The 22815-nt window shown below is 41.7% G+C and overlaps 1 long non-coding RNA gene across 1 annotated transcript; it reads left to right on the top strand.

Moving 5' to 3' along the window:
• Positions 1-388: 388 nt before the first annotated feature.
• LOC144680276 (uncharacterized) lies at positions 389-11255 on the top strand. The gene is made up of 2 exons (XR_013576515.1): positions 389-605; positions 11151-11255. It is a non-coding gene; the product is annotated as an uncharacterized LOC144680276 (long non-coding RNA).
• The last annotated feature ends 11560 nt before the right edge of the window (positions 11256-22815 follow it).

Raw genomic sequence — 22815 nt, 5'->3', positions numbered from 1 at the left:
GGTTTCACAACGTCGTAAAACTGACTTTTGGCCTTCTTATCATATTATCCGCTCACACCACCAAACATGCCCGACTCCAGCAGGCACAGAAAATCCAGTCCAGAGACACCTACTTGTAAGTTACTCTCTCAACTAGAGAGTTTGTGAGTCTCCTGGCATGTCTCCTTATCTTCCCTCGGAGCTCCATTAAAATAATTATTCAGGCACCTGGATTGATACTTAATTCCACATTGACATCACATTTAGGAGAGTTGCCCATGCATGCTGGCATTCTGGCCTTACTTAAAGGGAGAAACATATCTTCAACTAACCCCAGCAAATTGTCTTTAATATACCTGGTTTCTTGGAGAGCCAACACTGATGAATTATGTGCTGAATACACGAAAGTTTCAGAGCGCAGGCTCTTTTCTGTTAAGAAATAGATTGGGACTGTCAGAACCGATATCACTTGTGACCTTTAACAGCTGTCAAAGATGAAAGACCTTCATTGCTTTCTCTCTGGGGTGATTTAGAACCAACCAGTGAAATTAGAATGTTAATCTGGGTTTATCCTGTGCGTATCGATTGCTAACAGAGCAGCAGCAACATTGTAAGCAAGATACAAGGTAAGAATTCTACTCGCTTCTCCAGTCAATTCTTTTATTTTCCAACCTCTATTAATGTTTCACCAAGAGGACTGCAAGTTTACAACAACTATGTACATGACACATCATGCTATTTGTGTCGATAAATGCCAGCTCTCATCAAACAGGTTAGTGAACCTTGCAAGAGCTTCTGCATTCATGGTCTACCACGCATTTGTTTCACTGGCAGAAATTACATTTCACTAGCTATATAATTTGCAGCCGTGTGACACGTCAAGTTGCCATCGCCGGAACCCAATGTTGCATTCCATGCTTTGCCTTAAAAATGTTTAAATCATCAACAGCACCTTTCGGTTAAAAAGGTAATCCAAGGTCGATTAATGTCTGTGGGAAATCAATTAATCTCTATGAGCCATTAAAATTCAGCATATACAAAAATTCCAATTGATTTTCTGCCTATTCACAAAGATCCATGAGCATTAAATAGTAGCTTCTGTTAAATGATTTGAGTATCGGAGTATGTCAACTGGGTGATCAGTGGGGGTTTTCTAAAGTTCCACTGATGTGTAGTGCATATACAATGCACTTGTAATTAATAAGAGAGATAACAGTAGAGTTGACTTCATTTAAATATATCCCCAACCAAAATATAGATTTCTAATGCAATGAAACCGTATGCTGTGCAGTCTGATGCATAATTATTGATTTGAAGCATAACGCTCAAACAAAATGTGGACTGAACTATAAAAGTTTCACACAGTGATGGTTAATTTAACATTTATTATTGTTGTATAAGGCTATTTCAACTGGAATGTTAATGTCAAAACACCAAAATAAGTACTTAAAGCATTAATAAAAACGGGAAATTAATGCTGGAAACACGGAGCAGGCCAAGCAGCGTCTGTGGAGAGAGACGTGGGCCAAATTTTAGTCTGGGCTTGGGAAAATCCAACATGCACACTTTCGCAGCGCGCACCCAACCCATGTGTGACTTTATGAGGGGTTTTCATCTATTCACACAGGGGTCTGGCTTGCAGTGCAGTTTTCAAGCTGCGATAGAGCGCGTGAGGAGTGTGGGTGTGGAGGTGGGCTTGTTAGAAGGTCCACCTCAGTTTTCCAACACAGTAGCCCAGCCACCAGCGTCATTTAAAGGGCACCTAAACCTCACCCCTCAACCATCCTCTATGCTACCCAGTGCCACCTTGCATTCTCTGGTGCCACCCATGCCCTGTCAGACTTCCCCCATGCCCCCTTGTATTCCCCCATGCTACCCCTGTAATCCCATGTAACTTCCGTAGCCATTCACCCAGGATGCACTATGTACAGTTCTCAGGAGCCATGCAGTAACAATGAGGATTATTTTAAAATCATTTGAAACATAAAAAAAAGAAACATAATAAATAGGAGCAGGAGTAGACCATTCGGCCCCTCAAGCCTGCTCCGCCATTCAATAAGATCATGGCTGATCTGCTTGTGTTTCGAATTCCACATTCCCATCTACCCTCAATAACCTTAGATTCTTGGTAGGTAAAGGAATCAATCTACCTCTGCCTTAAAAATATTCAGTGACCCCACCTCCACTGCCTTCTGAGGCAGAGAATTGCAAAGTCGCACAACCCTCTGAGAGAAAAAAAATCTCCTCATTTCTGACCTAAAAGGGCAAACCCTAATTTTAAAACAGTGCCCCCTAGTTCTGGACTGACCCACAAGAGGAAACATCCTTTCGACGTCCACCTTGCCAAAGCCATTCAGGATCTTGTATGCTCCAATCAAATCACCCCTCACTCTTCTAAGCTCTAGTGAAAACAAGCCCAGTCTGTCCAACCTCAAAAGACAACCTCCACATTCCAGGTATCCATCTAGTAAATCATTAAACCTCTAACGATCTAAGAAAACCTTGAATTCAAGCTCACTATCATTGATACTGGACCAAAAAGCCTAGGGGGAAACATTTTGTAAATCTTTAAATACCTATTAGGCTTGTAAACAAACAAGAAATTACAGCAAAGACATATTCTGTTATTTCAGCCTCGTAAAAGTTTCAATAGTTCTTGGAGCAATAATACCACCTGCTGAGCTGAACTTTTGAAACCAAGCCAAGCATTCATAATGGAACACCTGTCATAACTCAAGCTTCCAGCTCCTCTGACAGAACAGAACAGATAGCCATTTAAAAGGATAGTGCATGTCAATCAATGGAGTGGGAGCAGACTCAGGCTATTTTTTTTCTACCTTCAGAAGCAGGGATTCTTTTTTTAAAAAACAGGCATCTGCTAATTCAATTAAATCAGAGTACAAATACTTGAAAACAGATTTCTTTTTTATTTTTTAATACATTATGGTACTTTCTCCTTTGGAAAAGTACTGTAATGCATATGAACAATTACACAATGCTGGTCAATGTAATGGTCAACTTACCTTTGCAAGACAGATCCCTATGATGAATCATTGTATTAAAAACACATCTACGCTGCACTGCAGCACCTAATAGTGAAAGTTGAAGGTGTAAAAATATTTTATACTTACTTTTCAAAATGTTCCAGACTCTTCAGCAGGCTTTCCATTTTCTTCACATACTCTCAAAATGTAGTTTGTTTTTGCTGGGCTTCCAAGAACCTGCACCCCCCAGATGAAAATGGTGTGCTGGAAGAAATCCGATCTTCGTCCCCCATTTAAAATGGGGAACAATACTTCAGCAGGGTGGGGGCACGTGTTGTACACTAGACATTCCTGACCCACAAAAAAAGCCAGAGCAAAATGGCACAGGATTGGGAATGTGGAGGAAAATCAGGTTACGGCCCAACTTTTTAGCTTGACAGTATACTGCCCTGACTTTTATTAATTTCTTGCTGAAATTCAGTGGACATCCCAAAGAAATGGAATACATGGCTATTTGTAGCATTTTGCTGGGAGTTCTGCCAATATCTCAGCAACATTACAGTGGAGTTTGTGAAAACCACCATGGAATTTCAGAGCCAAATTTACGTACCAAGGATAATGTAAACACAATGGGGTTCATTTTTCAACTTAGCACTCTCAACGTACAGTTCCGCACGACAGGAGTGCATGTGAGAAATTTGGAGCGTAATGGTCAATATACTTCATTACCACAGCCTCTTTTTCTTGACAGACGCTGATTTGGTTTAGAGCTATATAAGGCGTGCTGTCGTATTTACATTGGAAGCTCCCGCAGTAATCTTTCAAAATTGGTTAAATTGTTCTGTTATTTTTGTGTTACAACAATCCTGAGTAAGTGTCTTGTTTTTACTTGTCTGCATTGTATCAACATTGACTTGTTTTCTTCTCTTTTTTTTTGCAAAAATATACTTTATTCATAAAATATCTTCAACCACATTCCAAACCATTTCAAAAACACCATTACAAGGGTACAATCCGGTTCAACTTTTACAAAATGTATCACCAGGTGCATCAGTACAAACGATATTACAATCATTTACAGATTTACAGCCTTTCATTTTGAGCTGTACAGCCCGAGGGGGTTTAAACAGTACCCAGTCCCTCGGTGCACTGTGGCAGAAAGGTCTTAGACAGCGACCCTTCCCCATTGCGCCTTTGCGGCAGCTGCCCCAAGCTTTAGTGCGTCCCTCAGCACATAGTCCTGGACTTTGGATTGTGCCAGTCCGCAACACTCAGTCAGGGACAACTCTTTATGCTGGAAGACCAACAAGTTTCGGGCAGACCAAAGCGCGTCTTTCATCGAGTTGATCATCCTCCAGCTGCAGTTGATCTTTGTCTCGGTGTGTGTCCCTGGGAACAGCCTGTAGAGCACAGAGTCCTGTGTCACAGAACTGCTCGGGATGAACCTCGACAGCAACCACTGCATCTCTCTCCAGACCTTCTTTGCAAAGGCACAATCCACAAAGAGGTGAACAACGGTCTCTTCCCCACCACAGCCACCTCGAGGGCAACGTGCAGAGGGGGTGAGACTCTTGGCGTGTAGGAAGGATCTAATGGGGAGGGCCTTTCTCACCACCAGCCAAGCCACGTCTTGGTGCTTGTTGGAAAGTTCTGGCGATGAGGCATTCTGCCAAATGACTTTGACAGTCTGCTCGGGGAACCATCCCACAGGATCCACCCTCTCCTTTTCCCTTAGGGCCTCTAAGACATTACGTGTTGACCACTGCCTGATGGACTTGTGGTCAAAGGTGTTTTTCTGCATAAATTTTTCCACGAGGGACAGGTGGTATGGCACGGTCCAACTACTTGGAGCGTTCCGCGGCAGCGTGGCCAGACCCATCCTTCGCAACACTGGGGACAGGTAGAACCTCAGCACATAGTGACACTTGGTGTTTGCGTACTGAGGGTCTACGCACCGCTTGATGCAGCCGCACACAAAGGTGGCCATCAGTATGAGGGCGATATTGGGCACGTTTTTTCCCCCTTTATCTAGAGGCTTGTACATCGCGTCCATTTGAGTCCTTGTCATTCTGGAATGGTTTTCCAGTTCCTTCAGCTCAAGAACCAAAGTTACCAACTGACCCTGTCAGCAACACAGTTCAGTTTTTCAAGGTCTTGATGGATTCTGCATCAACATATTTAGGCAATTCAGGCAAACACTTAGTCACCATTGGGTTGTAAATGGGTGAAGTGACGGAAGTGCAGGATAAAGAAAACATACCAAATTACTTAGCAAAGTATAATACTCATGCTTTAAACTGAAATTTCTGGAACTGAATTCATCTGTGACCTTTCACAGCTGTCAGTGATGGTACTTTCACTCAACTGGACTTACATCTGAATCTCTAAAGGGCAAGGGGAGAAACTGAAACAAATGCCTTGTGGCAACAGCAATCACTCCGCAAGAAAAGTATCTTAAAATTATCATTAGTATGTAAGCCAAGCACTTCTGTGCTCAGTTAAAGCTGATTAATAATAATTTCAATGAACATTGTGACCTTTAACAATTGTCAGAAAGAATTGCCCCTTTCATTGATCTGGGTCACTGAGGCAGAAACTAACACAAGATGCCCTGTTCAAGCAGAAATGGCAATTATGCAAGAAAAATAATTATGTATTTCATTAACTGGATTCAATTTTTAAATTGCAGGCATCCATAGCCTATGACTGGAAAGCTGATAGCACATAAATAGTCACTTAAAGCTGAAATTCAGTTTCGATTATCTATTAAGAATAAATTTGTTTCCAGATTGTAAACTGCTTTGTTAAGCTGACTGGTTCAACGGCTATCTTGATTTTGCAGTATAAATCAAGCTCTGCTTTTTTGTGCTTTATTGCTCTATGCCACTGACCTCCATTACGTACAGCTAGTTTCTGGCTCCAATTGACAGAATATGGTGGGACAGAGCAGAGGTCAGTCATATTTGTTCCAGAGCTCTCAGTCAATTTTAGTGACAACACTAAGATTATATGACCAACCTTTAGGATATGATAAATACTTGATACCCCCATTTGTGAAGGATATTTTATTTTTGTGCACCAAGACGCAAGGTTAGTCCTTGCCTTGTAAATGTATTCAACTATAAGTAACTTGAGACATTTGTAAATTGCTAACTCAGATCGCTAAATCCTGCCCTCCTCTGTGTCGGGGCTGGCAATTGAAAGGCAACCCTTGGACACAGCTGAGTTTGGGAGCTGCACTCTTTAAAAAAGGTTGCCAACCCTCTAAGGTTCAAGAACAGAAAAAAAGCCAAAGGACTTGTGGTCTATCCAGTGCTCTACTCCTGTAACTCAGATTTACTAGATCCTAACTTTGAAATGTCATGATTATCCAGACCCTCCACCCATCCCAAGCAAAAGTTATCCCACTTGAGCGAGATGACATAAGGATACCTAACACCAGAAATTCTACCTTTTCCAGCTCTCATATTAACCTGGTGCATCACCAGCAGCAGTGTATCAGTCTGTGAAATGCAGATATTGGGCCCCACCTGGGGATTCAGGCTTGCTTTGTGGCCTGGACCGCCGTAGAAAAAGCAAGACTTTGTCACCTCATCTTACTGAGGACATTTCACGGGTCTTTCTAGGGTGAGGGGATGGGGTGGTGTAGAGGAAAGGATGATCCAGCAAGCCACATTCTCCAATGCGAACAGGCGACTTGAGGCATACAATTGGTGGTTTCTTTGGCACACCCAGGATATTTAATGGTGCATTCATGGTGCCCATGATTAGCATGTAAATAGAGGACAGACAGAGGTTCCAGATGGGCACATCTTATTATATATTCTGTGACATGTCCCAGTATTAACCTGAACTAGTATTCTGATTTGAGTTGGGGGCACAGGGAGTGGGTACTTGTGTGGGAAAACACAAAGTCAACTGAGTAGGTTGGAATCTGGGATCTCAAATCAACAGAAACATTTGATTTTGGCTTCCAAATTCTGTGTCTGCAAGGTGCACAGCAGGTATGATACATCCACGGCACGATTTTAGCTGGATTTTTTAAAAACTCATTCACGGATGACCCAGTCTAGCAGCAATGTCCTTTAGGACTCGGCCAGCCTGGTCAGTAGCGGTGCTACTGAGCCACTCTTGGCGATGGACGTTGAAGTCCCCCACATTCTGCACCCTTGCCATCCTCAGTGCTTCCTCCAAGTGGTGTTCAACATGGAGGAGCCCTAATTCATCAGCTGAGGGAGGGTGGTATGTGGTAATCAGCAGGAGGTTTCCCTGCCCATGTTTGACCTGATGCCATGAGACTTCATGGGGTCTGGAGTCAATGTTGAGGACTCCCAGGGCAATTCTCCCCCACCGATTGCATACCACTTCTGCTGGGTCTGTCCAGCTGATGGGATAGTGATGGTGGTATCTGGGACATTATTTGTAAGGTATGATTCTGTGAGGATGACTATGTCAGGCTGTTGCTTGACTAGTCTGTGAGACAGCTCTCCCAATTTTGGCACTGGTCCCCCAGGTGTTAGTAAGGAGGACTTTGCAGGGTCGACAGGGCTGAGTTTGCCATTGTCATTTCCAGTGCCTAGGTCGATGCCAGGTGGTCTGTCCGGTTTCACTCCTTTTTTGTGACTTGGTAGCAGTTTGATACAACTGAGTGGCTTGCTGAGCCATTTCAGAGGGCATTTAAGAGTCAACCACATTGCTGTGAGTCTGGAGTCACATGTAGGCTAGACTAGGTAAGGACGGCAGATTTCCTTCACTAAAGGACACTAGTGAACCAGATCACACTTAACAACAATCAACAATTAGACTTTTAATTCCAGATTTTTGTTGAATTCAAATTCAACAATATCATGGCAGGATTAAAACCCGGGTCCCCAGACCATAACCTGGGTCTCTGATTACTAGTCCAGGGACAATACCACTACACCATCACCTCCCCATGTAAGGGACAGTCCACAATTGGAAAATTGGGTTGTTCATGATGGATGGTGGACATAGAGCAAGGGCAGAACCCAGATTTAATGAAGATTGGAGGGATTACTAGTGGGTGCTCCTAAAACATAAATGTGAGAAAAAAATAGCTTAAATTCAAAATGTTATTCGCAGAGCACCCCCATTAATTAATGCTCCTGGCATGTGTATAGCAAGCACACTCCACTGTCTTGGCAAATTGAGAAGATAGTGCAACTCTGCTGGGAGTACAGCAAAAAACTTAATCAGGGACATGGAAATACCAGGTCCAACCTTCAAGCCTCCACCCACCCCATGCTGCAGAGGGAGTGGGGTCAGGGTCAGGACTCCCTAGGTTTGGAACTCTCACAACTTCAGCCTCTCAGAGGTCTGGAGAAGCAATTATGGCTAAAGTGCTCAGTCAGAGAAGGCAGGAGATCTGCTCTTCCATTAGAATTGGTGCCTGACTGGACATTCAAGTCTGTAATTATGTTCATCATGGTGCACCCAACACCCATCTATCGAGCTTACCACAGTCCAAAAATCATGCAGACACACCAATGGTTTTAATGAGATCTGCTTACTCTGGACCAAAATGTCATTATTTTCAACATTAGAAAGGTGCTCCCGAGCAACCATTACAAAATCATAACTACAACAAAGAAGTGCATGGGACTTAACTGATGTGGGCCAGTTGGGCAATGCCATTGTTTCAATAAAGAGATAGCAGTGATGTAGTGGAAGTGCACATCGCCAGAGTTGGCAAGCAAGGGACAGAATGATGCTGAGGTTGAGCAACAAAGGCCCACAGAATAGGAAGCAGATTACGGTGTTTGGGGATGTAAGACCAGAACATAGGCAAGTTATAGTGAGTGGGGAACTGTGTGATATTTCAGGTTGGGACAGATGAAGCACAGCTAACCTGGACTACTTGGGTCAGGTTTTTTTAATTCATCCACGGGATGTGGGCTTCGCTGGCTGGGCCAGCATTTATTGCCTATCCCTTGTTGCCCTTGAGAAGGTGGTGGTGAGCTGCCTTCTTGAACCTCTGCAGTCCATGTGGTGTAGGTACACCCACAGTGCTGTTAGGAAGGGAGTTCTAGGATTTTGACCTAGTGACAGCGAAGGAATGGCGATGTATTTCCAGGTCAGGATGGTGAGTGACTCGGAGGGAATTTCCAGGTGGTGGTGTTTCCATCTCTTTGCTGCCCTTATCCTTCTAGATGGTAGTGGTCGTGGGTTCGGGAGGTGCTGTGTAAGGAGCCTTGGTGAATCCCTGCAGTGCATCTTATAGATGGTACACACTGCTGCTATTGTGCGTTAGTAGTGGAGGGAGTGAATGTTTGTGGATGTGGTACCAATCAAGTGGGCTGCTTTGTCTTGGATGCTGACAAGCTTCTTGTTTTTTTTGGAGCTGCACTCATCCAGGTAAGTGGGGAGTATTCCATCACACTCCCGACTTGTGCCTTGTAGATGGTGGACAGGCCTTGGGGAGCCAGGAGGTAAGTTACTTGTCACAGGATTCCTAGCCTCTGACCTGCTCTCATAGCCACAGTATTTATATGGCTAGTCCAGTTCAGTTTCTGGTCAATGGTAAGCCCTAGGATGTTGATAGTGGGGGATTCAGCGATTGTAATGCCTCTGAATGTCAAGGGGCAATGGTTAGATTCTCTCTTGCTGGAGATGGTCATTGCCTGACACTTGTGTGGCGCGAATGTTACATGCCACTTGTCAGCCCAAGCCTGGATACTATCCAGGTCTTGCTGCATTTGGACATGGACTGCTTCAGTATCTGAGGAGTCATGAATGGTGCTGAACATTGTGCAATCATCAGCAAAATCCCCACTTCTGACCTTATGATGGAAGGAAGGTTGTTGATGAAGCAGCTGAAGATGGTTGGGCCAAGGACACTGAGGAACTCCAGCAGTGATGTCCTGGAGTGAGGTGACTGACCTCCAACAGCCAAAACCATCTCCCTTTGTGCTAGATATGACTCCAACCAGCGGAGAATCCTCCGATTCCCATCGATTCCAATTTTGCTAGGGCTCCTTAATGCCACACTCGGTTAAATGCTGCCATGATGTCAAGGGCAGTCACTCTCACCTCACCTCTGGAGTTCAGCTCTTTTGTCCATGCTTAAACCAAGGTTTCAGTGGGAGAAACTAATAAAGATAAATCACTCATGGGGTGCCTGTATTGGAAAGGGGGAATGGAGTAGGAGCACTCAGCGTTGGTCTGGAAGGAAGCAGAGACTGAACGCAAAGTAGTTAAAATAACTGAAATACAAGATTGTTGATGTTGTAATGTGCTGTTACAGCATGACATCACTACAAAGGAAATGTATCACGAGATTCAGTTTTAACTTTGCTTTTGCTTTTGAGCAGAGAACACACACAAAGCTCTGCCGCTGATGTCCTCAAGTTTTCTGTCCATGTATAACTGTTCCCAGGTGCTTATTCTAAATAAATGAACACACATGTTTACCCAATCCCTTATGAGCGATTGATGCCTTTATATCATTATAACAACACGATAGTTGGAAGAAGAAATGGGAAACTGTCATGGTGGTCAGTACTGGATTGATTTCTTTTTCAAGGATCTGATTAGATAGCGGTGTCACATGAGAAGGATGGACCAATGCAGGGTCAAGTGGTTAGACCAATCAGTGCAGAGAATCTCTAAACTAGGTTATGTACTTTATTATATGAACACAGAGGCAGAAACCTTTTAGTATAGATAGAAAATAAATAAAATAAAAAGTCAGTGACCTGTGTCACACCTATTATTACTTACCAATAACAGCATGGTGTTTTTCCTCTGCATCTGTCAACAGCACAGGCTGTTTACATAACTAATAACCTCCATTTCACAGCTCTTTTCTAGAGCTCAGAATGGTTGCGTCCGTGCACAGCTGCTTGATCACATCAGCTGGGATTCCACAACTTCATAATGTCAGTGTAAGAATGATTCAGTGAAGTGGGAAAGAGAGGTTTTCACCATCATTAGCAATTCAACAAATTTTCCTGTTCATAAATGTTGGCCCATGGCATCAATCTCATTAGAATTTATTTGACCAACACTGTACAGATGAGTTACTAAATGAGGATCATATTTTAAGAGCTTTTCTATGCATACACTTTATGTTAATCATCATTTGCCACAGAATGTAAATCACATTTTAAGGATTTATTTTTTTTAAAGAGAAACAGGGAGTGCTGAAACGTTCTTACCTCTCACCAGAACTGACTGTGATAAAGGATTTGCCAAAAACACAATCGCAAACAAGAAATGAAAATGACTCACCATTGAACATGACAAAACAGAGAAATCAATACCACAACAAGGTGATGAAGCAAACTCTTTCCAAATGGCAGACAGACCATCAGCGGAGGGGACAGTGAAATCCATTGGCAGAGGTAAAAAGATAAAGGTAGCTGGAAATCTGAAATAAAACAGAAAACACATAGCAGGTCAATCAGCTTTTCAAAGAGGAGTACAGGGTAATTGTTTCAGATGTAAGCATTTATCAGACTTTTAGCGGTTTAATTCCTGGCATCATCTGTATCCCACTTTATGCCATAGTAAGTGTTGACCAAGATTTGAACTGCACGTCACCTGCATGATTTGACTACAGTATGCACAGCACGTTCAAATCTAACCTTGATATGCATATAAAGATATTAATCAAGAAAATATACACCAGTTGTTTTGAGTCTACAATAGTTATGGCAGTTCTGTACAGTGTATAAGAAACAAGATAAACTAATAAAGCCTTGAATGTAATCAAAATAGCATGATCCTTTTCACAGCTACCAGGGTCTCCTTAAGTGTCCTTTGCCCTTAAGCTCTTTTAACTTCATAGTTGTAAAATTAAATCACTGTATTTGCAAGAGTTGACACTGAAACATATATTCACAGTGGCAGAACAGTTCAAGCCATTATCCTTTAGAGAACAGCTTTCAGCAAAAGATACTTATCCTACTCTGGGCTTGTTTCAAAATTAGGCTGCAGAGGTGAAAGGCCAACTTTCTAATCTACAACACCACATCATCAGCTCGCACAGAGGTTTGACAATATTGGATATTGAGACAGCATATGGAGATTTAACTTGCTCCTAAGGTACTGATGGTGTGTTAAATAAGAGTTCATGTTTTTTATTGGTAGCTTTTCAGGAACATGCATTGTATTTTTGAAAGTAGGACGCTTGACAACGAATGCACAATTGAGTTGGCAATCAGAAAGACACAAGCGCTAAGTGTTCTTGAGGTGTTGAATCACTTGTTAATACCTTCATGCGCTGGGATTTTCCAGCCCCACCACGGCGGGACCCACTACTGGAGATGCTGCGGCCCTGCCAAAAGTCCATCGACTCTCGCCGGGGCTAGATGATCCCACGGCGGATGGGGCCGGAAAATCCCACCCATAGTCCCAAAAGCATTATAAATAATGGCCAGTGCATGAATTCAGCTTTGAAGTGAACAGATTTAATTGCTGATGAAGGAAGAAAGAGTTGATTCACGAAGGTGTGCAGGTCATGTGAATGGAAGGAGAGATTGCAGAAACGGCCTTCAGCAGTCAGACAGGCAATCCCAAAGACAAGAGCAACAAATGTGGCATCAACAATCTACTGCTCGAAAGGATGTGCAAAAGGAGCCTAATTCAACAGCAGGTATCAAGGTAAACGATCAATTATGTCACTCCCATACAAGGCATACAATTATGGTTTGACTAACATTACAATATTACAATATAAAGGTATAGGTGCCTTATTTTAACCTGGTAGAAAATGTTGAAGTTTACAGATGTCAGTCACATTAGTCTAAATAGTCTTACATTAGATTTTTCACCAGAATTTAGCATTGATGCATAATATTGTGCAATGGTTCTCTCTGTAAAATTACATTTCCACTGTTCAGAATAGTTCCTTTCATTCTTGTGGAAAATACAGCACATGCTGGACTGAGGGAGGCACTGATAAATTAAAACACTACATGCACTGTTATAAACTTCAGGTCTGCCATTGGCACAGCAGTGCTTGTCACTCGTGTAAATTGCCTGAATATCTGAAATTTAGGAGTATGTCCTTACTTTCCGATATCTAATTATATAATAGTGTAACCTGGAAACATAACTGCCCTCTAATCTAAACTGTATATTATATTGTTCACCTGTTCTCCTGTGCATTTCTCCAATTTTTCTAAAGGTAAGTTTAAATATTCTAGTAAGATAAGACCAGATATGAATCATAAACTCAACAGTTTCACAACTTAACTCATTTGGCTTTAATATATATATATTTTTAACTGTGAACATTTATTTTAATTTAAAGCAACATTTAAACACAGGTTGTTATCAATACTTCATTTGAAAAGAAAATGACAAACAACCTTGAACTATGAAACCCACTAGGAGAACATCTGGGCATCATACTTTAGGAGATTGCCTTAAAAATGCCAAAGTTTGTGGAGACAATTATCCCTGTTAACATAGTAGAAGAAATGTTATGCATACACTTACATGTGTAATAACAAGTGGCGGAAGTTCTGTTGAAGGGTCATGAGGACTCGAAATGTCAACTGTGCTCTTCTCCGCTGCCAGACCTGCTGAGTTTTTCCAGGTATTTCTGTTTCTGTTTTTGTTATGTAATAACAATGTTTTTTCATATGTTAAAAAAAAGCCAAAGAGCTTTTGTTAAAATATACTTACAAGTTGTATACCTTGCTCCTTCTTAAACATCTTGGATTGAGATGTTAATTGCAAAAACTCTGTTACATGGTTCACTCTGAAGAAGAGCCGTGCGGACTCGAAACGTTAACTCTGTTTCTCTCTTCACAGATGCTGCCAGACATGCTGGGTTTTTCCAGCATTTTCTGTTTGTGTTTCAGATTTCCAGCATCTGCAGTATTTTGCTTTTATCACGAAAAAGATTCCTTACTACTTCCATGAGCTAACTCCTGCTGCATTCATTTCTCAGACGTTGCCTATTTTGTCTGTTTTTTTTAATAACAGTTTCACTTACCTGACTTTAACGTTGTGCAAATGGATAGGTTTTGAATGGGTCAAAATCAGGCCCGACGTGTGAATCATAGAATGATACAACATACCCCATGAAGTCAATCATCATAAACCTGTGTCTGTTGGTTACAGATCTTTCTGCCCCTGGAAATAGTTTCTCTTATTTACCGGAGATAAAGTTCCAGATTTATGATTTTGAACGCATCTATCAAAAGTTCCCTTTGACCTTTTTCAACCTAAGGAGGACAAGCCCAACTGCTCCAGTCTCTTCACATAACTAAAGCCCCTCATCCCTGGTACCATTCCAGTAAATTTCTTCTGCACCCTCTCTGCGGGCGGGATTTTCTGGCCCTCCTGCCAGCGGGATCTTCCGGTCCCGCCAAAGCCAACCGAGATTTGAATAGCTCGCCTCATCCACTGGGGGAGGGCGGGGGGACGGACCCACCATGGTGGGGCTGGAAAATCCTGGCCAATGGCATTTCCAACCGTCCAAAGTGTGTTGTTCAGAGTTGAACACAATACCCTCCTGGGGCCTAAGCAATGTTTCATAAAGGTTTAGCATAATTGCCTAGCATTTGTATTCTATGCACCTGTTAGGAAAGCAAGGATCTCATCTGCCCTTTTCAGAGCTTTCTCAGCTTATCCTGTCACCTTAATACATATACATAGACCCCAGGTCTCTACTTTCTTTGCACCCCCTTTGAAATTGTACTATTTAGTTTATATTACCTCTCCTCATTCTTCCTATCAAAATGTATCACTTCACATTTCATTGTTAAATTTCGTCTGCCGTGCATCTCCCCATTTCACCAGCCTATCTATGTTCTCCTGAAGTCTGTTATATCCTTCCCATTGTTTATTACATTTCCAAGTTTTGTGTCATCTGCACACTTTGTCCAGACCATGAAGATACATTAAAGGGCACTGATCCTAATGCCGACCCCGATATTGATCCTGAGCGAATTTTCAAATTTCTTATTAAATGGTTCTTAAAAAGGGAAAAGCCAATAATAATCAATCAGAGCCCTGATGTGTATTAGATCCATGTTTTTCCACAGCAATTTTGGGAGACTGGGCTAAATATTTTGCCTAGCATTCTATTAATACTAACAATATTACTGCACCTAAGCACACAATTAGCTCAAACTCTCCAAACAAATACACCACCTTAAGAGGCATTAGCCCAGGTCTTCCAGTCTCCGGATCATCGGAAACCTGATGTACAACCCAAGGAGCATGTCGGGACCCTGCGGAAGTCCCAAAGCCCTGACCTTGGTGGTAATTGCCTAGGAAGTTTGAACTTCCAATGGGCAATTCTTCTGCTCCCTGGAATCCTCCGTGAAAGTCTCCAACAACAATTCTGATTTACTTGCCTGAATATTTATCCAGGAAATGTTTGACAGAAAAGTCCTAGTCTGAATCCTGGGTAGTTATACAAATGATACCCCAATCACACACACTGACCAACCCCTCCCCCACCCCCCCCACCCCCACACCACACCACCAAGCCCCTGACTATTCCTCAATCCGGCCTGACGACCCGTCCTGACCAGACCCTCCTCAACAACCCTACCCACGTACCTCACCCACCCTACAACCCTACCCATTCTCTCATTCATCCATTTATCCGTTCACTAACAGTCACACTAGGCCTTTAAACTTAATATACAGCAGCTCATGTCACATGAAGTCTTGCCTTCCCCTCGACACTACAGTGATGTTATGGAGGGACACTGCGCTCTGCATTTCTGGAGAAGCCGTGCTTGGAAGACCCAGCAAGAAATGCAGAGCAGCAGTGAGGTGTGGAAAAGATCAAACGGAATGGCAATCCGATGACAATTGCCGCTCCGCAGAGGATCTAAGCCAATGTCATGTGTTCCGAATTATACTTTCCAAAATAATTTACAAACTATTCTACTTGTTCATTGTTCTTTTTTATTCATTTTTCTGGATGTGGGAAATTGGTGGAATTTTATTACTTTTTTTTGTTCGTTCATGGGGTGTGGACATCAGTGCCAAGACCAGTATTAATGTCCATCACTAGTTGCCATGAGAAAGTGGTAGCAGTTTGATACAACTGAGTGGTTTGCCTAGTCATGTTTTAAAGGGAGGTTAATAGTCAGCCACGTTGGTGTGGTACTGCTGTCACATTTAAGCCAGACCAGGTTAGGACATGTTTCTCTCCCCAAAGAATATTAGTGAACAATGATTAGACATCTTCATTGTCTTTATTCAATTTTACTTCCAGCAGGTTTTTTTTATATTTCCAGGTTTTTAAAACTGAATTCCCACTCTTAAACTACCATGATAGGATTTGAGCTCTCCTTCTCCGAGGTTGTTCCAGTCCTCTGGATCGCTAATCCAGGAAGATAATTACAATGCTACCATAGACAGTTAAATTCTAAGAATATTGTGGTTTAAGAACTGCCATTGGTTTTGATCACATGCAGATAATTTAGGTTTGGTTTCTGTTGGTTTAAACAATTTGAAACAGCAGTTATTTTTAATGTTGTCATCTGCTTTATTTACTTATGCAGTAATTTTAATTGACAAGTAAGAACACTGGAATTGATGAAACCTTCTTCCTAAAGCAGATTTTTCGAAGTACAGAATCTTTCATCAATAGTAGTGCTTTTTTTGAGGGGTGGTTGGGGGTACAGGGTGAGCGAGAACTGTCAAATGAGTCAGGATTCAGCAGGTACGTTAGAATTTTAAAGTTTGATGTGAGAGACTAATGGAAATAAACTGTCACTAGGTGCAGTGATTTGTTTATGGTTGTCTGTCTGTTATTGTCAAGTTTCTTTTTAAAAAGCTATTCCACACTGTATTGTACCATTGTGATGCTTAGGGGATGCTAAAATTACTCATACAGTTGTCATACAAATACTTTAATGCATGAGATTGCTCTCCTGGTTTAATAGAAGTCATAACCTGTTCAAAATGACTCGCGAATGCCTCTAGTAAAGGAAAAGGGCTAGGAAGTAGATGAAAAGCTCGTTGCACAATAGCTCAATAACATTTTGAATTCTTTCCAGGGGTAGAACTTTCTGTTCGGTGTGTGGGGGCAGGCCCCACACGCCAACGTGTGAAATGATGCGTGATGATGTTGGGCGTGCGTCCTGACGTCACCGTGCGTCATTCCGATCTTGCGTTCGGCAGGCGCGCACCAGAGTCGGCTGCGCACCCGCCAAACTGTCAAAGACCTGTTAACGCCACCAATAAACTAATTAACCAATTTGACAGGGCTGCTCGTCCAACCTTAAAGTTGACGGGCAGGCGAAGAGCCCAGGCGGCCTTCACGTTTTTCATGAAACCTCATCCACGGGCGGGATGAGGTTTCATGAAGGGTTTATTAAATTAATAAAACCATTTTAAACATTTCATAAACATGTCCCAGCTCATGTGATGCTGTCACATGAGTGAACATATGTAAATGATTCTCAACTTTCTTTATTTTAAACTTTAAAACTGAAGTTAATCTCCCTGAGGCAGCTCCATGCCTCAGGGAGATGTCTGTGCTTTTTCGCACACGTGTGTGAAAGAGCGCAGGTCCCGACTCTCCCTCCTGCCCCTGCCCGCACAGGTAGCACTAAGCACTACCGGGCGCGCGTCACACTGGGTGGGCCTTAATTGACCCGCCCATGTAAAATGGCGGCTCCGCGTCTGCTCCCGACCGATCCGCCCGACGGGGAGAAAATTCTCCCCCAGGTGTTTTACACTGGAAAGATAATGGGGTAATGTTTAGTGGCTCCTTTAGGTACTAAGGTAGTCAAAGTAGGCCATGAACTGAAAAGCCGGCTTAGCCCGCATTATCGCAAGATGCCAGCTTGGGAAAGGAGTTGAACCATGTGCTATGAACAGTCATCTGGAGGACTATGAAGAGGGTGTTGGTGAGTGAGTGGGCGTGGGGGCTGGGGGTGTGGGTAGGTGTGGTGGCAGCATTAATTGTTACCATGAAGATAAAGCTTCACTGACATTGCATAAATAACAGCCATGACTCTGGACTCTGCAGTTATCTACAACCTCGGCAACTGACCTTCAAGCCTGTGCATCAGTGTGGTTTCCTTGAACATCATTGCCAGCATGTGAGTACAAGTGAGTTTTGAGTTTTGAGACTCCAAAGCCATGGGCAAGCCTTCTCCACATCCTCCACTGGGAATTGGCATGTTCTTGTCTACCTGCAACTTCTCTGGCAACTTCACTGGTCTATGAGTAATTAGCCACCGTTTCATCAATAACGTGATCTATCTGGGAGAAAATATCTGAAGTGGTGTCTTGGAGCGATAAAGCAAGTGATGCATATGGTGAGAGCAAAGGATTATGACAAGGGAATATGGAGCAGAATCTTGGTCGAGGGACTTGCCGAGAAAGAGAATCCTCTCCTGCTGCTGTGTCATGACATGGCAGATGATGTGCACCAGACAGACCAAATCCACGAGGGAAACCTGGTCGCGCTATCACAATGGTTTTGCAATTTGTATTTATTACGAGATGTGTGCACTGAATTCAGAAGTGATAAGTCCTCCAAGACCTTTAGAGATTTAAAAAAATTAAATTAAAATATCTATTAACAAATTAAAAGCTGTCAAGCACATACAAAAGACTACAGTTACTATTATGATAACTCCTAAAATTCCTAATTAACCTGACTCCCAGTTACACTCCCTTTAAGGAATAGATTTAGATTTAAGATTTTAGATATAAAATAATCTCAGCAAGTTAACATAATACCTTGGACACTGGAATTCCAAATGGTTTTTATCCAGCTTCTGTTAGATCTGTTAGATAGCAGACTTATATACAAATGCTGGAGACTTCATTAAGGCTATTTCACACACTTCTGGTAGATCTTACATGGCCTTCTGGCACATAACATTTCATTCTCCTTTATATATGTTCCTCACTTTTTAATATGTAAATTCTATTGTTCCATATGTCTTTGAAACTGTATCTTCCTCATAATATAAAAACTTTCATGTTGCCATATGGGTGGAGGTAAGAAATAACAAGGGGAAGAAGATACTGGCGGGAGTAGCCTATAGGCCCCCTGACAGTAGCTATACTGTAGAACAGAGAATAAATCAGGAGACCATGAGGGCATGTTAAAAAAGGCAGTACATTAATCATGGGTGGCTTTAATCTTCATGTAGATTGGGAAAATCAAATTGGCAGGTGTAGACACGAGCAAGAATTCAGAGTGTTTTTGGGACAGTTTCTTAGAACAACATGTTATGAATCCAACCAGGGATCAGGCTATTTTGGATCTGATAATGTGTAATGAGGCAGGTTTAATAAATGATCTCAGAGTAAAGGAATCCCAAGGAAACAGTGACCATAATATGGTCGACTTTAGCATTTAGTTTGACACTGAGCAACTTGGGTTGGAAACAACTGTGCTAAACTTAAATAAGGGTAATTACAATGGAATGAGGGCAAAGTTGGCTGGAGTGGACTTGCAAAGTAGTTTATCAGAAAAGATGGTTGATGAACAATGGCAGACGTTTAAGGAAATAGTTCATGACTCTCAACAAAGATATATCCCATTGAGGAAGAAGAATTCAAGGAAGGGGATAAATCAACCAAGGTCAACCGAGGAAGTTAAGGACAGTATCAAATTGAAAGGAAAAAAAAAATAGAATGTGGCAAAGGTTAGTGGTAAGCCAAAGGATTGGGAAAGTTTTAAAAACCAACAAAAGATGACCAAAAAAAAAGGGAGAAAATAAATTTTGAGGGTAAACTAGCAAGTAATATAAAAATGGACAGTAAGAGCATCTTTAAATATATCAAAAGGAAGAAAGAGGCCAAAGTGAACATAGGCCCCTTAGAGAATGAGGCCGGGGAAATAATAATGGGGAACCAGGAAATGGCAGAGGAGCTGAATAAATACTTTGCTTCAACCTTCATGGTAGAAGATACTAATAACATTCCAAAAATACTAAATAATCAAGGGGCAAAAGTGGGGGAGGAAATAAATACACTAACTATCACTGGAGAAAAAGTACCAGTGAACCTAATGGGCCTAAAGGCCGATAAATCCCCTGGACCTGCGGATGACACAAAAATAGGTGGGAAGGCATGGGTTGGGATGACACAAGGGGTCTATAGAGGGATATAGACAGGTTAAGGAAGTGGGCAAAAATTTGGCAGATGGAATATAATGTCAGGTTATACACTTATGCAGGAAGAATAGAGGAGCTGAATATTATTTAAATGGAGAAAGACTGCAGGAGGCTGTAGCACAGGGGGATTTGGGAGTCCTTGTGCATGAATCTTTAAAAGCTAACATACAAGTTCAACAGGTAATAGGGAAGGCAAATGGAATTTTGGCCTTTATTACAAAGGGAAGTCTTGCTAAAACTATACAAGGCACTCGTTAGACCACACCTAGAACACTGTGAACAATTTGGTCCCCTTATCTAAGGAAAGATATACTGGAATTGGAGGCAGTCCAGACAAAGTTCACTAAGTTGATCCCAGGTATGGAGGAATTTTCCGATGAGGCGAGGTTGAGTAGGTTGGGCCTGTACTCATTGGAGTTTAGGAGGATGAGAGGTGACCTTATTGAAACATATAAGATTCTTAGGGGGCTTGACAGGGTAGATGCTGAGAGATTGTTTTCCCTTGTGGGAGAGTCTAATACCAGAGGCTTCATGACATTGAGGATTATCAGATCAGCCATGATGGGCCGAATGGCCTACATCTGCTCCTACTTCTTATGATCTTATATTGCCAGTAACCTTTGGGGAAAATAAGCACATTCCTTAACCTTGCTTATCAGGCTAGTTGTAAACAGACCAATTTCCCTTTGAAATCCAAATAACTCTTCCTTTATCTAAAAATACAAATTCCCTTCACACCTTACACGCTAAGCCAGCATCCACGTTTACTCATTAGCATGTCAAGCACTTAGCTTCTTTTGATGATTTAAAGCTTTCAGTGTGCTAGACTGCAAAATGTAATTAAATCACACACAGACCCGACTATACTTACCCCCATTAACCTACTTCACAATAAACCAGAAAAATATTAAGGGAATAAATGTTAGTTTAATGACAGCTTCTATTCTTGCTCATTGTCACCTGTCCACCCCCAATCTGGCCCCATTTCCGCTGCTATTATGCATACACAGGAAAGAAGGATATAGGATTAAAAAATGTCAATATTACCCTTTTTTAAAATTACGGGAAAACAGAAGGGTGCAGAGTTTTGTGACAGAGGTAATCATAACAAACTTACACCACTTACCATACAACAAGATTAAAAATGTCACATTTGACTTATTTCAGAACTGTTTTAGACAAAATCAATCTTGCAAGCATCATCCTCTCTCTATAAAGTGAAAGTTCAGTATATGTTGGGTACAACAATGAAATCTTTCCCCCAGGAAGTCAAATAACAATAGAAAAGCCAACTCGTGTAAATGGCAACTTTTTATGGAAAGGGTGAGTTTGATGGGCTAAATGGCCTATGTTTCTGTTCTTGTTGTTCTTATGCTACTACTGGAGGGTACTCACAAGACAGTGGCCTCTGGTAGATGGCCTTCATATCCCTCTCAGTTGGCAACTGACCATGGTATTGGGTTGGCTGAAGGGCAAGCAATTTGAAAATGGTTCAAAATAAATTAAATAAATAAATCTTAACTGAGGGTAATTCTGAAATTCATGTTCTCATCATGGAGTCTTGTCTATCAGAAGCATAAATTGGAAATGTAGGCATAAGCTTATGTATGGGACAACTGTGGGGAGAGTGGGTTTGTAAAATTACCTTCATTTACAAGTGTATGTAAATGTGTCTATGTGCACATACATACATTCTCCTACCAAAAAGACAAACCCCTATAAGCCATTAAATAATGCAAGAACAATATAACTCAGGAAACAACAATGCTTCTGGCACAAATGAGGAGAAAAATAAAACAAACATGGAATCGCTAGGTTAGCAAAGTGCAGTTTCCAAAACAAAACTGGGCAACAGGAAGCAATGATTCACAGTGAGAAGACATAAATATCAGGGACAACCAAAACACGGCTATATAAATATTGAGGATATTACATATTTATAAAGGATAGGGAAATAATAGAGAAAGAAGAGTGTGGGTAGCTATACTAATTTAGATATAACATAATATCGGTAGAAAAAAGGAACAAGGGACATAATTCACATTTAAGATTTAAGAAATGGAGTCCATATGGATTTGAATAAAGGATCAATCATGCTAAGAATATTCTACAGACCACCTAATAGTGGAAGGGAAGTAGAGCAAGAAGTGTGCAGAAATACCAATGAAATGATTAATAATTTAGAAATTTCAACTACTTCCAAATAAACTGTCAAGAAGAAGTAAGGAAAAGGAATGGAGTTTGTACAGCTTGGTTACATATTGGTTTTAACGAATGTGTAAGAAGCACACCAGAGTGGAATCACTGTTAAATCTAGTAATGGGGAATTAGGCAGAGCAGATAAGAGAAGTAAGATAAAGATGGTGTGGGGGGTATTGAGGCAATAACAATCACAGCAGAATATAGTTTTAAATAATGATTGATCTTTGTCTTGTTTATTTAGTCACTTAGCAGTGCAGAACTTGAGTGTTGCAGTAAAAAGAGACATGTTATTGAAGCTTTTCATCTTGCACTCATCAGGGCAGATACAAGTTTCAAAGGGAGCAACAATTTATACTGCATGAGAAAAGGGTGCTGATTGGTTGGCATGTGACTCTGGCTGAGGCATTGCCACGGAGAATGCATCAGGGCACTATTACCCCCACACTTCTGTTTAAACTAAGCACTGGGGTTCATTTCTTGGAATGCTGTTAACAATTCTGGTTTCCATATTGCGAAAGAATATAGAGGCACTGGACAAGGTGCAAAAAAAAATTCAGAAGTGGGATAGC

Source organism: Cetorhinus maximus, chromosome 5 (assembly GCF_964194155.1).
Source record: "Cetorhinus maximus chromosome 5, sCetMax3.hap1.1, whole genome shotgun sequence".
NCBI classification, from domain to species: domain Eukaryota; kingdom Metazoa; phylum Chordata; class Chondrichthyes; order Lamniformes; family Cetorhinidae; genus Cetorhinus; species Cetorhinus maximus.
Note: the sequence above shows the minus strand (reverse complement) of the source record. Positions and strands in the feature narration are given on the sequence as shown.